A 14,806-nucleotide genomic window follows, 5' to 3' on the forward strand; every position below is an offset into this window, starting at 1 on the left:
TCTTTAAATGTTAGGAAGAATGATGATGTGATTCTCACGACATTTGTCAGAGGACATTTAGAAGGGCTGTGCAACAGTTTTGCTGCCCTCATCGTATGCTCCACGTTGCGCTAACGAGTAGAGAATAAAATGAATCAAGGCATATCACTTTTTCCTTGCTCAATGAGAAAATAGAATTTCGACTTTAATATCTAACTTTCTTTCTAAGTGTCCCTGGATGTTTCTAAGTTACGACACATTTGGTGAGACTTTAATTTAGAGATGAGTTAAGATCTATGCTGATCATGCTTCAGTTAATGGAAGACGCTCAGAATCGTGCTGCTTCGATCGAGAGGAGAAAAATTTGCTGGATAACGATTTCCAGCAATGGAAAGGGTGTCTGGCCGCACGCACGAGCGCATTGGAATCGCTGGACACAGTGAATTCAGGTGGTTCTGAGAAATGTTTGTTAAGACGCCTTGCGATCCGTGGAGTCGTGTTATGGATCCACAGCGGCTGTGGGAACTCCGAGGCTATTTTGCAAACGCAGAACGGAGGTCTCTTGGTAGCTGCCAAACGCAGGACACAGCCCAGTTATAAGTTCTCAGAAATGTTTGTCACGGCTTCTTGTGATGCCTGAGGTTGTTATGGAAGTATAACGGTTCTGGGGAATCCGAGGCCAGTTTGCAAACCCAGACTGGAGATGTGTCGGCAGTTGCCTTGTGTTGCTCTCCCGTGGACTGTAATAGCTGTGGTTCCCAGGCCACAGTTATTCCGAGAAATTTATCTGGGAGGAGCAAGAGGGGCAGCGGGGTAGCAGGGAACTGAGTGGCCAATGAGAGATCGTCACTGGGGTTGTCTACAAGACAGCCAATCACAAGTACAGGAGCGGAAAGAGCAGTGAAGGCGGCATGGGTGCTAGTCCGGGGTTGGAGCGGGTAGTGTAAAAGTGTGAAGTGCCGACAGCCTCGTGAGGAGCTGGAAGCAGCCGAAGGAAGACGGTGGCAGTTCGGCCTGGGCCGGTGGAGAGCGCAGAGGTGCAGGACGCACCGTCGAAGGTAAGGCTCCGCGCACGCAGGTAATTCTAATTCGTTGAAGACTGGAGGACACGTAGTTTGTGGGGTTTACTAGCTGTCACGGAGCGGAAGTGTCTAAGGGTGTTACAGAGGCTTCATTAAACCACACTAAAACCGTTTAACAGTTACTCTCTTCACCTGTAAATGTTTTAGGTCCTATTGTACCGTATTTCCATTTTCAGTGTCCGTCGTACTCTTCGCGTGGCGATAGGCGACGTTTATACCTAGTTGTGTGTATTCATGCCTTGGTTTCCCTACTGTTCGTTGATCCTTATGAACGGACGCTCCTTCTTCGAAACTGTCAGATGGAGGAATGATTTCTGTTTAGAATGATTCGCATCGTCTCACGGGGTGAAACTCTTATAGTGAGGCTGGTGACTCAAAATAAGTAGGGTTATCGGTGTTAGGAGAATTGGTATGCCACCGAGAACAATTACCTTTAGTAGGACATTTAAGGGTGGGGCGGTACATCCACAGCCATGTACTGTACAGCTGTATGCTGAATGTAGATGTACACTACTGGCCATTAAAATTACTACACCATGAAGATGGCGTGCTTTAGACGCGAAATTTAACCGACAGGAAGAAGATTCTGTGATATGCAAATGATTAGCTTTTCAGAGCATTCACACAAGGTTGGCGCCGGTGGCAACACCTACTACGTGCTGACATGAGGAAAGTCTCCAACCGATTTCTCATGCACAAGCAGTAGTTGACCGGCGTTGCCTGGTGAAACGTTATTGTGATGCCTCGTGTAAGGAGGACAAATGCGTACCATCACGTTTCCGATTTTGATAAAGGTCGGATTGTAGCCTATCGCGATTGCGGTTTATCATATCGCGACATTGCTGCTCGCGTTGGTCGAGATCCAATGACTGTTAGCAGAATATGGAAAGCCGTGCTGGATCCCAACGGCCTCGTATCACTAGCAGTGGAGATGACAGACATCTTATCCGGATGGCTCTAACGGATCGTTCAGCACGTCTCGATCCCTGAAACAACAGATGGGGACGTTTGCAAGACAACAACCATCTGCACGAACAGTTCGACGAAGTTTGTAGCTGCATGGACTATCACCTTGGAGACCATGGCTGCGGTTACCCTTGACGCTGGATCACAGACAGGAGCGCCTGCGATGGTGTACTCAACCACGAACCTGGGTGCACGAATGGCAAAACGTCATTTTTTTCGGATGGATCCAGGTTCTGTTTACAGCATCATGATGGTCGCATCCGTGTTTGGCGACATCGCGGTTAACGCACATTGAAAGCGTGTATTCGTCATCGCCATACTGGCGTATCACCCAGCGTGATGGTATGGGGTGCCATTGGTTACACGTCTCGCTCACCTCTTGTTCGCATTGACGGCACTTAGAACAGTGGACGTTACAATTCAGATGTGTTACGACCCATGGCTCTACCCTTCATTCGATCCCTGCGAAACCCTACATTTCAGGAGGATAATGCACGACCGCATGTTGCAGGTCCTGTACGGGTCTTTCTGGATACAGAAAATGTTCGACTGCTGCCCTGGCCAGCACACTCTCAAGATCTCTCACCAATTGAAAACGTCTGGTCAATGGTGGCCGAGCAACTGGCTCGTCACAATACACCAGTCACTACTCTTGATGAACTGTGCTATCGTGTTGAAGCTGCATGGGCAGCTGTACCTGTACACGCCATCCTAGCTCTGTTTGACACAATGCCCAGGCGTATCGATGCCGTTAATACGGTCAGAGGTGGTTGTTCTGGGTACTGGTTTCCAGGATCTATGCACACAAATTGCGTGAAAATGTAATCACATGTCAGTTCTAGTATAATATATTTGTCCAATGAATACCAGTTTATCATCTGCATTTCTTCGTGGTGTACCAATTTTAATGGCCAGTAGTGTATATACAGATCTGAAAAATATATGTGACACTGCCACTAAGCAGTTAATCTAAATGTCAGTCAATAGTAAAAAAACGCACAAGATGAATAACCTAAGATGTTCAGCTGAACTTTCTAGTAACTTCCTGAATGAATTGTTACCTTGCATTGTGTAAGTACAACAATATTGTCTCTCAGTTGTATACCATGCGGATATCAGAATCAAGTGTCAAAAGTAAATTTCGCTTCACAGAAAACAAAGAAAAAAGTTAGTGAAACATCTGTTACTTAAATAGAAACCACTAACAAGACCAAATACAATGTCGAATCACTTTTGAAAAGACAAAAGCTAATTGTAGAGAATAACTGCAATTATGGTGTAACTCTTCAGGCTTTCCCGGCGATCTAATGACATCTTGGGTTGTCGGCTGTTCTGCCGGATATCAGCGTCGTACTTGCACGATATTTCGGTCACGTAGCTCGAGACCTTCATCAGGTGCGACCTGAGACTGCTACTCGAGTGGACCTGGTCCAGTATTTATGCCTATGGCCTTCCCCCTCCACCAACGGCTGCAGGCGCTTCCTCTGTGGTCCGCGCCCATTCCCTGTGACCTGCTGGAGCGTTGCTGCTCCGTTTTCCGTCCGCTGCGGTTCTAGGTGTTCCCTCTGCGGTCCGCGCCCACCAAACCCGCTCCTGGGGGTTTCATCTACGGTCTGCGGTACCAGGCGAGGTGTTCGATATTCTGTCTTTCAGAGAGATACCAAGGCTGTTCCTCAACATTTTCCTTTGGCATACCTGTAGAGTGTTTCTCTATTTGGCTTTGAGAGCCCATGTCTGACATGGAGATGGTAAACGAGCCCCTGACGGACTGCCAGGAGCACCAGACCGAAGATGGAACATCCAGAAGTGGGACTGGTGGGCGCGGACCGCAGAGGGAACATCCAGAGCCGCAGCAGACGAAAAACGGAGCGGCAACGCTCCAACAGGTCGTGGTGAGCGGGCGCGGACCGCAGGGGGAACGCCTGGTACCGCAGACCGTAGATGAAACCCCCAGGAGCGGGTTTGGTGGGCGCGGACCGCAGAGGGAACACCTAGAACCGCAGCGGACGGAAAACGGAGCAGCAACGCTCCAGCAGGTCACAGGGAATGGGCGCGGACCACAGAGGAAGCGCCTGCAGCCGTTGGTGGAGGGGGAAGGCCATAGGCATAAATACTGGACCAGGTCCACTCGAGGAGCAGTCTCAGGTCGCACCTGATGAAGGTCTCGAGCTACGTGACCGAAATATCGTGCAAGTACGACGCTGATATCCGGCAGAACACCCGACAACCCAAGATGCAATTATGGTATTAGGATGCTTGAATACTGCCTCTCGTCTGAATCGATGCTACACAGAAATGACGTACATCTCTGATCCAGTGTACAGATGGTAAGGAAACTACTACTTATATGGTGGCTTTCCGCAAATATTTTGTCAGATTTCTGAAAATTTATTGCATAAAACGATGATAATACAAAATTTCTATAATTAACAAAGAAACAGTAATAAGTGATGCGTAATTTAATTGGAAATTAAGAATTTGTATTTCCTACATTTGTTTATTGGATCATTTTATTTTTTATGTTTTGGTGAATGCATCAAAACTTATGCTGATAGGTAATTTTGCTGCTTGATAGACAAGTTTCTTATCTAAAAGAGTAACAATCATGTCGTCAGTCTTATTCTTCAGTTTATCTGATTCTCCTAGCGATGATGATCCTCGAAGTGAAATTCAAAAGAGCAGATAAGATGAAGGAACCAATCAAAAACTGACATACTAACACATAAAAAGGGAAAACGGGTTCTAAATTATTAACGGTAGTGAACAGTAGCTACTGAAAAGCATCGAAATGAAGTGAATGCAGAAAACAAAATGAGAATGAATTGAGAGATATGACTGAAGGAAATGAAAATCAGATGAGTTGTAGAAAAACTTTGGTAGACATTAGCGTAAAAAACATAACATACGCGCAAAACTAATAGCTTATATGTAAATTGCTTTATGTGAATGAAAGTTTTTCAATTATCTCTTGCCTGAAATACGTGATATTTATGTATGCCACCTTTTATCGTAGTCATTCAACGGCAGATAATTTTTTCGTTCAAAAACTACGACAACCGAAGTCTTCAAGCTCGTGCGGTAAGAGGAACAGCGAAAAGATCTTTTCTAACATCTGAGAATGTCACGAGGTGACCTACATTTTCATGATCACAGTTCTCCGAGGTTATCATCACTTTTACTTTTATGTACGAAGATTTTCTTTTCAATAACAGGACGGAGAATACCGACCATGGATCTGGAGGGCGAAAGACGATTTCCTCTCCTTTTTTTGTCATACGTCTTCCGACTGATTAATTCTTCTTTTGTGCGAACGTCTTCATCTAGGAGTAGCACTTGGCGTCAAACGAAATTTCTTATTTGCCGTGTACATTCAATTCTCTGTTTTTCCCTACACTTTTTTTTCCTTTTCAGCTCTTTCTACCGCCACGGAAGTTGTTTCGGGACGTCCTGCTACATCTCCTTTTATCCTGTCTCTTCTTCTTCTCCCTGTTTTCCTTTCATCTATGATTCTCTTGAGCGTCTCCTCTATTCCTATCAGTCTAACTAATTTTCAGCATCTTTTTGCAGCTATCGCACATCCACAGCGGTATAGTTACGGGCAGTTTTTCCTATACTGAGATTTGGAATTAGGCACGGTTTCGTTATTGTTCAGTTTTCTGCTAGTGGAGACTAACTGTCCAGAGAGACATTTAAACAAACCATACGCTGCGTTAAAGACGTCTGCATTAGTAACCACACTTGCGCGACTTAAATGTGCTTAGGTATGTATACTAAAAACGGCTTTATCGAGTTGGAAATTATGGAGGAATGCAGTAACAGAAGAACGCGGAACCATCAGGAATTTATCGAAATCGTCATTGGGAATGTAAAAGTTCCGAAACAATCACATCAATTTCCAAACGCAAATGCTGAAAGACGTCTTATAGGAAGTATAACGTGCGGGAAGAATAGACGATTCACATCGTTATGAATGTATGAATGAAAATAGCCTGTGTTCTCCCATTAAGGGCAAAGGCCTGCTACAAGTAGGTGTAGCTGCTACTAAAGACTCACGCAGTGAACTATCCACGTAAAAGGGTACCGCACTTAATGCACACTATTTGATCTCTTAGTTGTAGTTCCAGTTCTTTCCACTCCTTTCTGTTTCTGGCTATTTTGGTCCACTGTCTTCCTGCTTGTTTTCTGAATAAGTCCGACCATTTGCGTCTTGGTCTTCCTGGGAGTCTCTTGCCGATGTAGGGGTCCCATTTGGTAGCTCGTACCATCCATTTGTCGTCTTACAGCCTTGCCAAGTGCCCACCCCATTTCCATTTGGTCTTCGTAGCCTGTTGTGCTATGTATGTTGTTGCGAGGTGTTCGATATTCTGTCTTTCAGAGAGATACCAAGGCTGTTCCTCAACATTTTCCTTTGGCATACCTGTAGAGTGTTTCTCTATTTGGCTTTGAGAGCCCATGTCTGACATCCATATAATAACACTGGAAAAACACAGCTTTCGAGTGCCTCCATTTTGAGCCTCCTATTCAGGGTTATGTCTAGCAATATGAGCTTTACGGCCCAAAAAGCTTTCCAACGTGAGGAAACTTTTCGTTTTATTCCTTTTTCTGTTTTGTTGTTAAAGGAAATTATTTGGCTTAGGTATATGCATTATGATGCACACATTAGTTTCGTTCCTTCAAGATAGATTGGGGTTTCTAATCCATTTGTCATTACTTAAGTTTTAGAGTTGTCCATTGTGAGTCCTGCCATCTTTATTTGTGTGTTAAGCTCCTGGAGTATTGATTGCACTTCCCTTGCAGTTCCGGCGGAGAGGACTATGTCGTCAGTGAATCTTAGATTTGTTAGTCTCTTGCCCTTGAGGCATATTCCGTCTTTCTTATTCCATTGTAGTTTCCCGAATATACCCTCCAGTATGCAGCTAAATAGTTTTGGGGATATGGGATCCCCTTGTCTAACTCCTCTTTCCACGTGGAAAGGTTGGCCTGTCTTTTGGGTTTTAACTCTAGCGAAGCTGTGGTTTTGAATGTTTTTTTAGTAATTTGATGTATTTTGCTTCTACTTCTTGATTTCTTAGTGCTTGAAGTATGTTCGGGTGTTCGATGGTATCGAATGCTTTGCTGTAATCAACAAAAGCAAAGGTATATTTTGAGGTGGCGATCTTCCAATTTTTTTTTATTGTCTGATTAATGGTTTGAATATGGTTCAGTGTGCTAAATCCTTTGCGGAATCCTGCTTGTTCTGTGGGTTGGTTGTCGTCTAGTGTTTTTGTTAATCGTCTTGTTAGTATTGTCGTGAACAGTTTATATAAGTTACACATCAGTCTTATGGGTCTATAATTGTTCATGCCAACTTTCGTACCTTTTTTGTGCAAAAGTACAATCGCACTTGTTTTCCACTGATCGAAAATGTCTTCGGTTTGTATGATTTTGTTGAACACTTCTGTGATCTGTGATGATTGGTGTTAGGAGATCTTGGGCTTCTTTTAAGAGCTCATTGTATTTGTTGTCTTTCCTAGGCTACTTTCCATCTTTCAATTCAGTGATGGTTGTTCTAACCTCGCTGTGTACTATAGCAGGTATGGTTTCTGTTGTTTTTGGGTCTGGATCGACAGGGTTGTGGTCTGTGGCTTTGTTTGGTAGAGAACTTGCGTATATTGCTTTGTAGAATTCCGTTGCTGATTTAATTATATCCTCTCTTGTGTTTAGATGTTCTCCCGCCTCGCCCTTCGTTCCTACTATCAATTGTTTCCCGGCCTGGGCGCTTATCCTCGCTTTTCTAATTGATTTGATTTAACAGCCTTGCAGGATTCGTGGTGTCATTTCGCTCCAGCACTACTTCAGACATTAGTCGAATCCATAGCACGTAGTGTTGCGGCACTTCTGCGTGCTCGCCGGGGCCCGGCATGTTATTAGGCAAGTGTACCAGTTTCTTTGGCTCTTCAACCTACATTGAACTAATAAGATAGACAGTCTGCTGAGACTTCGTAATACGACATTGCCTGCTACAGTCCGGAAGTGGCGCAGTGCCTAAGTCACACAGGCCGCTTCCTCGGACGCGTTCTGTGCGGGCGCGCCTTCTGTTTCCCAGCAACAGGCGGTTCTGGGAGAAGAGGTCTGCAGGCAGCGCCTCAGAAACAAAGCCTTTGTCGGCAGCAAGGGGCGACCGCGGCGACGGCCTCTTATCTGCGCCGCTCTCTCTGAGCCCGTGTGTAGAACAGCGCTTTGTTCTCACCTCGCCCGACGCTTCCGGCAGAGGCGGCGAAAACCGATCGCACAACGCTGCATTCTGGTCGCGGGCCAATCACACTGTGTCGTGCCGCCGTGAAAGTGCGCGTCAGTGAAGTGCTATCCACACGTCTTCTACTGAGACGAGTTAGCTCTGCTTTTAATTGGGTCTTGGGGAATTCTCTTAGGTTTCTCCGTGCCTCGTCTCCCCCTCCCATCTTCAGATCCAAACAAGGCGACCTCACTGCACACATCCTGTTGCTTATATCAACTCAATAAAGTGCCTCTCCAGCAATTCACGCCAGGAAAAAAATCTCCCCGTTTCACTACAGCCATTATTGTGAGCACACATAATTTCCACTGTCACCAAATCCTGTCGGCAGCCAGCTTCATTATCCGTTTTGATATAGATGCAAAAAATTCGTGGAAACAAGCATCTTTTCGGTTAATGTCGTATTTGTTAGGAATTTCTACTTCACTGCGGACGTTATTGGCGGAATTTCAAAACTGGCTATAAAGCTTTTGCTTGAGGCCTACAAATTAAAGGAAAGAAACTGGAAAGAGTATATGTAGTGCTCTTACTGCGTCGTTTTTATGGAAACCAGATGGAGATTATACTAGGGACTGTTTTAGTCGTCCTTTCCCAAACATGTTTTCCTAATCCCGTGGCATCGGCTTTGCTTTGGCATTTGCCTTCCAATGTTACCTGTTAGCAAAGCTGGCTTTTAATCTGCGAGGATTACCCAGAAAGTAATGCACCGCATTTTTTTCAGCGATAATCAATGCTACGAATGCGAAACGTTAAGTGTGTTTGCTTGAAGTCTCCTATGTGAGCGAGCCAAGTTTCCGACACTTCGGACGGATAGTGTAGCTGCAGGACAGTTTCAAAATGCCGTCTGTAGGTGATGTACGTTACAAGCAACGCACCATCATTGAATTTCTCACTGCGGAGAAAGAAACTGTAGGGAATATTCGCAAACGATTGTGCAAATCCTGTGGAGCATCCGCTGTCGACAGAAGTACAGTTAGTCGCTGGACACGGAGGGTGAGGTCATCTGAAGGCGGTTCGGCGGAGCTCAACAATTTGCAATGATCGGGGAGACTATCCATGGCTGTCACACCTGACATGTTTCATGGAGCTGATGTTGTCATTCGGGATGACAGACGCATTACGACCTGACAGTTGGCGCAGCATCTGCCAATCAGAACTGTGTGCAAGGTGGATCACGCAGTGTCTAACGGTAGATTACAAATAGCACAGAAAAAAAACATTTGTCTTGATTTGTCGCAACGTTTTGGAGCTAAGGGGTAGGCCTTCTTGTCCTGGATTGTTACTGGTGATGAAACCTCGGTTCACCATTTTGAACCCGAAACAAAACGGCGCCATTCCCGCTCCCCACAGAAGAAAAAATTAAAAGAAACTGCTTCCGCCGGTAAGGTCATGATCACCGTGTTCTGGGACTGTGAAGGTGTGATGCCAAAGGGCGGTACCCATTAATTGAGAAGCATATGACAAAAATATTAACAAGACTCAAGACGCGCTTCTGAGGACTTCAGCGCCAGAGCAACCCAGGAGGCGTTTTGTTGCAAACATAGCAATGCTCGGCCCCACACAGGTCTGATGATTGCTGAACACATCGCAAAACAGGCTTGGACAGTGTTACCCCATCCACGCTACAGCCCTGACCTAGCTCTTCCGACTCCCACTTGTGTGGCCCATTACAGGTTGCCATTCGTGGAAGACATTTTGAGGACAATGAGGAGGTGATTCACACAGCGAAGCACTGGCCCCACCACCAGGACAATTATTGCTACCGACAGGGTATACACGCCCTTGTTTCGAGCTGGAGGAAGGGCATAGCGTGATTTGGAGATTACGTGGAAAAATAGGGTGTGTAGATAAAACAGCATTCTTTCATGTGTGTAATTCTCATTATGTTCCATAAAGAATGGTTGAAGAAAATAAAAATGCTGTGCATTTCTTTCTGGGAAACCCTCGCATAAAACCGCTTGCAACAAAGCAGGTGGATTTAATCCAGCTGATATGTTGTTCTTCTCCCTCAAAATATTTATTTTATTTTTTAATTTTAATTTATGTTATTTATTTTTTAATATCGTCGATATGATCATTTATATGGCATGTGCACAGTACCAAAAACCTTGAATATTAACTCAGTGCTTATCCATCTCAACTTTATTATTCATTAAATACATTTGGTTAATTAGAATCTGCTGGTCTGACTAGTTTACGTAAAAACTGTGCTAATTATAAACTATCAGCAATATAAAACTTGGTTATCGTTTTTCACACGTAAACATATACCTGATAGCTGGCTTCCTGATAATGTAGATAAAAAAGCCGTACATAGGGCAATAGCATTTATAGAACTAATGTTGAATTTATGTTAGCATCTTTAACCCTCACTTAGTTTCAGAGTAATTACCATTCACAGTCAAAGCATTGTTACTGAAAAAGAATATTACATTTTGTCAAAGTAAACAACATAATTCAGTTGTTTCTGAAAATTCAGTTTCAGAAGAATCTCTCTCCACTGTTCATTTAATCAGAAATGTAAATTTTAATTGTAATATGCAAAAAGCCAGTAAACAACAAGAGGTAAAGGTAGTTTTAATTATTGTAAGCTTGTAAGAACACTGCTAGAAGCCATTTTAGACAGTCTGCAGAAGGTTCTCAAACGACTCAGATCTGTGTCGAAAAATGTACCACAGATGAGATAGCATAAATTGCAGTTTGCATAACCGACCGAGATTTCTCTGTATTTCGCAACTGAAAGATCATTCTGTAATTCAGTGGCGGCTTTTAATGAGTGACTGTGAACTTCCAGTTAATCTCAAGAACTGTGTTAATCTTTAATAGTGCTTTCTGTAAACCATGACAATAGTACTGGACTTATTTCCAAATTGTACTTATTGTGCACATAGTTTTTCATGTTGATGCAATTAGGGAGAGTGTAATTAGGGACAGTGTAATTAGGTAATTTATGGCTTACCTACCACAAGTAATCTTTTATGTCACTTCAGTGTTAGGCTGCACTTGAACAATTACTTTATATGACCTCAACAGAGTGTAGTACGTGGCTGACCATTTATCTGTGCATAAATTATAGTGCGTGAGGCTCCATCTGGTCATAAGTAGTAGGATACTCAACATCTAACGGAATATAAAGTATGTAAAATGCAAACCTGGTGTATACCTCAATATTTATAATAGTCTACTTTCAACAATCACTTTTCAGCCAGATTCGATGGAGACGCAGGCGCCGGAGGCATGTTAGCTCAGGTTTAGAAGGTTCTGCTTCACGCCGAAGTACATATGTGATCAAACAGTATCCGGACATCCCTATGTAATGCGGAAGTGACTGCTACACATAGGTGAACTCGCCAGTATAAAAGAAGGCAGGGAGTATTGTGTTGTCAGTAGAGAAGCGGTAACAGCAGACTCGATTAGTCAGGTAAGCTCGGTGACTGCGTTGAAATCTGAGTAACCTCCATGTGGAACATTTCAATTTTTCTAAAGCCGTCCACGTCTACTGCTGGGTATGTGACTGTAAAGTGAAAAACGCGAGGAAACAGCCACGGCTAAAGCAAGAGCAGTGAGACCTTATGCTCTGATTGACAGGGACCGTACAACACTACAGAAAGGTGATGTAAGAAATCTCATGATATCAGCAGAAGGAATCACTCATGAGTTTCAAAGTGGTAGCTGCTGTCCAGCTAGCACAATGACTGAACGCAGGGAGACAGAAAGAATGGGCTGCAATGGTCTACCAGCTCTTCATAAGCCACACTTTGTGTAGCAAATGCTAACCGGCGCTTGAGATGGTGTGAAGAACGACGCCAGTGGATAACTGGGGGCGAGGGGTTTGGAGGGATGAACCACGCTATAACCTGTGGCAATTCAATGAGTTTGGGTTTGGCAGATTCGTGACGTCATGTGTAGTGCAGTCAGTCAAGTACGGAGGGACGGTGTTACGGCATGGGGGTGTTTTCCGTAATTGGGCTGTGGTGTCCATATTGCGCTTTAAGGGACGCTAAATGCGGAATGATGTATACACATTTTGCAGCACTGTGTACTGCGTAGGTAGAGAGCAGTGGTTTGGGGAATGGAACATGCTGGTTTCTTAACTTCTACGATACCAAAAACAAGTTATTTACAGTAACAAGTAGAAGTTGCTGGACAGCCTGAAACTTCTCGATCATTAAGGGGAGGTTTACTATCTTTGGCCCGAAAAAAGAATGTTCTTTGAGAATTTTTTTCTCGGGAAGTGTTATAGATATCAATGTCAAATTTGATCAAAATCTTTATTGATATTTCCTCTACAAACTGGAATTCGTCCGGAAATGTCGAAGAGCAAAGGAGGAACTGCCGTCGGTGTAGACGTTCACGCGCGGTATGTCACAGGTCAGCCGGGTCGTCTGAAATCAAAATTGAGCTGACTTAGCCGAAGTATATAAGATTCTTTAGAAGTTGGGCCTTGCTCAAGTTATTTGGACCATAGGAAACAAAATGGCGGCCATGTGAAAAAATAGGGTTCTTTCATCGATTTTTCGACTTCGTCGGCCAAGTAAAAATATTTGTACACTACTGGCCATTAAAATTGCTACACCACGAAGATGACGTGCTACCGATGCGAAATTTAACCGACAGCAAGAAGATGCTGTGATATGCAAATGATTAGCTTTTCAGAGCATTCACACAAGGTTGGTGCCGGTGGCGACACCTACAACGTGCTGACATTAGGAAAGTGTCCAATCGATTTCTCATAACACAAACAGCAGTTGACCGGCGTTGCCTGGTGAAACGTTGTTGTGACGCCTCGTGTAAGGAGGAGAAATGTGTACCATCACGTTTCGACATTGATAAAGGTCGGATTGTAGGCTATCGCGATTGCGGTTTATCGTATCGCGACATTGCTGCTCGCGTTGGTCGAGATCCAATTACTGTTTCCAGAATATGGAATCGGTGGGTTCAGGAGGGTAATACGGAACACAGTGCTGGATCCCAACGGCTTCGTATCACTAGCAGTCGAGATGACAGGCATCTTATCCACATGGCTGTAACGGATGGTGCAGCCACGTCTCGATCCCTGAGTCAACAGATGGGGACGTTTGCAAGACAACAACCATCTGCACTAACAGTTCGACCACGTTTGCAGCTGCATGGACTATCATCTCGGAGACCATGGCTGCGGTTACCCTTGACGCTGCATCACAGACAGGAGCGCCTGCGATGGTGTACTCAACGACGAACCTGGGTGCACGAATGGCAAAACGTCATTTTTTCGGATGAATCCAGGTTCTGTTTACAGCATCATGATGGTTGCATCCGTGTTTGGCGACATCGCGGTGAACACACATTGGAAGCGTGTATTCGTCATCGGCATATTGGCGTATCACTCGGCTCGAGGGTATGGGGTGCCATTGGTTACACGTCACGTTCACCTCTTTTCGCGTTGACGGCACTTTGTACACTGGACGTTACATTTCAGATGTGTTACGACCCGTGGCTCTACCCTTCAAAATGTTTCAAATGGCTCTGAGCACTATGGGACTTAACATCTGAGGTCATGAGTCCCCTAGAAGTTAGAACTACTTAAACCTAACTAACCTAAGGACATCACATACATCCATGCCCGAGGCAGGATTCGAACCTGCGACCGCAGCGGTCGCGTGGTTCCAGACTGAAGCGCCTAGAACAGCTCGGCCACTCTGGCCGGCGCTCTACCCTACATTCGATTCCTGTGAAACCCTACATTTCAGCAGGATAGTGTACGACCGTACGGGCCTTTCTAGATACAGAAAATGTTCGACTGCTGCCCTGGCCAGTACATTTCCAGATCTCTCACCTATTGAAAACGTCTGGTCAATGGTGGCCGAGCAACTGGCTCGTCACAATACGCCAGTCACTACTCTTGATGAACTGTGGTATCGTGTTGAAGCTGCATGGGCAGCTGTACCTGTACACGCCATTCAAGCTCTGTTTGACTCAATGCCCAGACGTATCAAGGCCGTTATTACGGCCAGACGTGGTTGTTCTGGGTACTTATTTCTCAGGATCTATGCACCCAAATTGCGTGAAAATGTAATCACATGTCAGTTCTAGTATAATGTATTTGTCCAATGAATACCCGTTTATCATCTGCATTTCTTCTTGGTGTAGCAATTTTAACGGGCGGTAGTGTAGTTGATGGATCGGAATGAAAGTGGTAAAACTCCGAGACAATTTAGTTATCTTCGTCGGAAATAAATAATCATAGCAATCGGTTCAGTAGATTTGAAGTTACCATACCGCGCGATAAAAAAAAGTCATTTCGAGAAAAACGCATTTGAAGTTTTGACTACGTAGAAATGAAATATTATGCAACTTCCGTTCAATCTGCTATTCCGGGTTTATAAACGAATCCTTCCTCTTCCTCATAGAGAGCGTTCTGCTCGATCTGGGCCATCCTGTGCTGCTCCAGCTGGCCGGTGACCAGCGGTTTTTGGCCGCTTGAATGGTAATACTTTTCAGGATTTGCCGTCAATGTATGTCTCCA

Source organism: Schistocerca americana, chromosome 5 (genome assembly GCF_021461395.2).
Source record: "Schistocerca americana isolate TAMUIC-IGC-003095 chromosome 5, iqSchAmer2.1, whole genome shotgun sequence".
Taxonomy (NCBI): domain Eukaryota; kingdom Metazoa; phylum Arthropoda; class Insecta; order Orthoptera; family Acrididae; genus Schistocerca; species Schistocerca americana.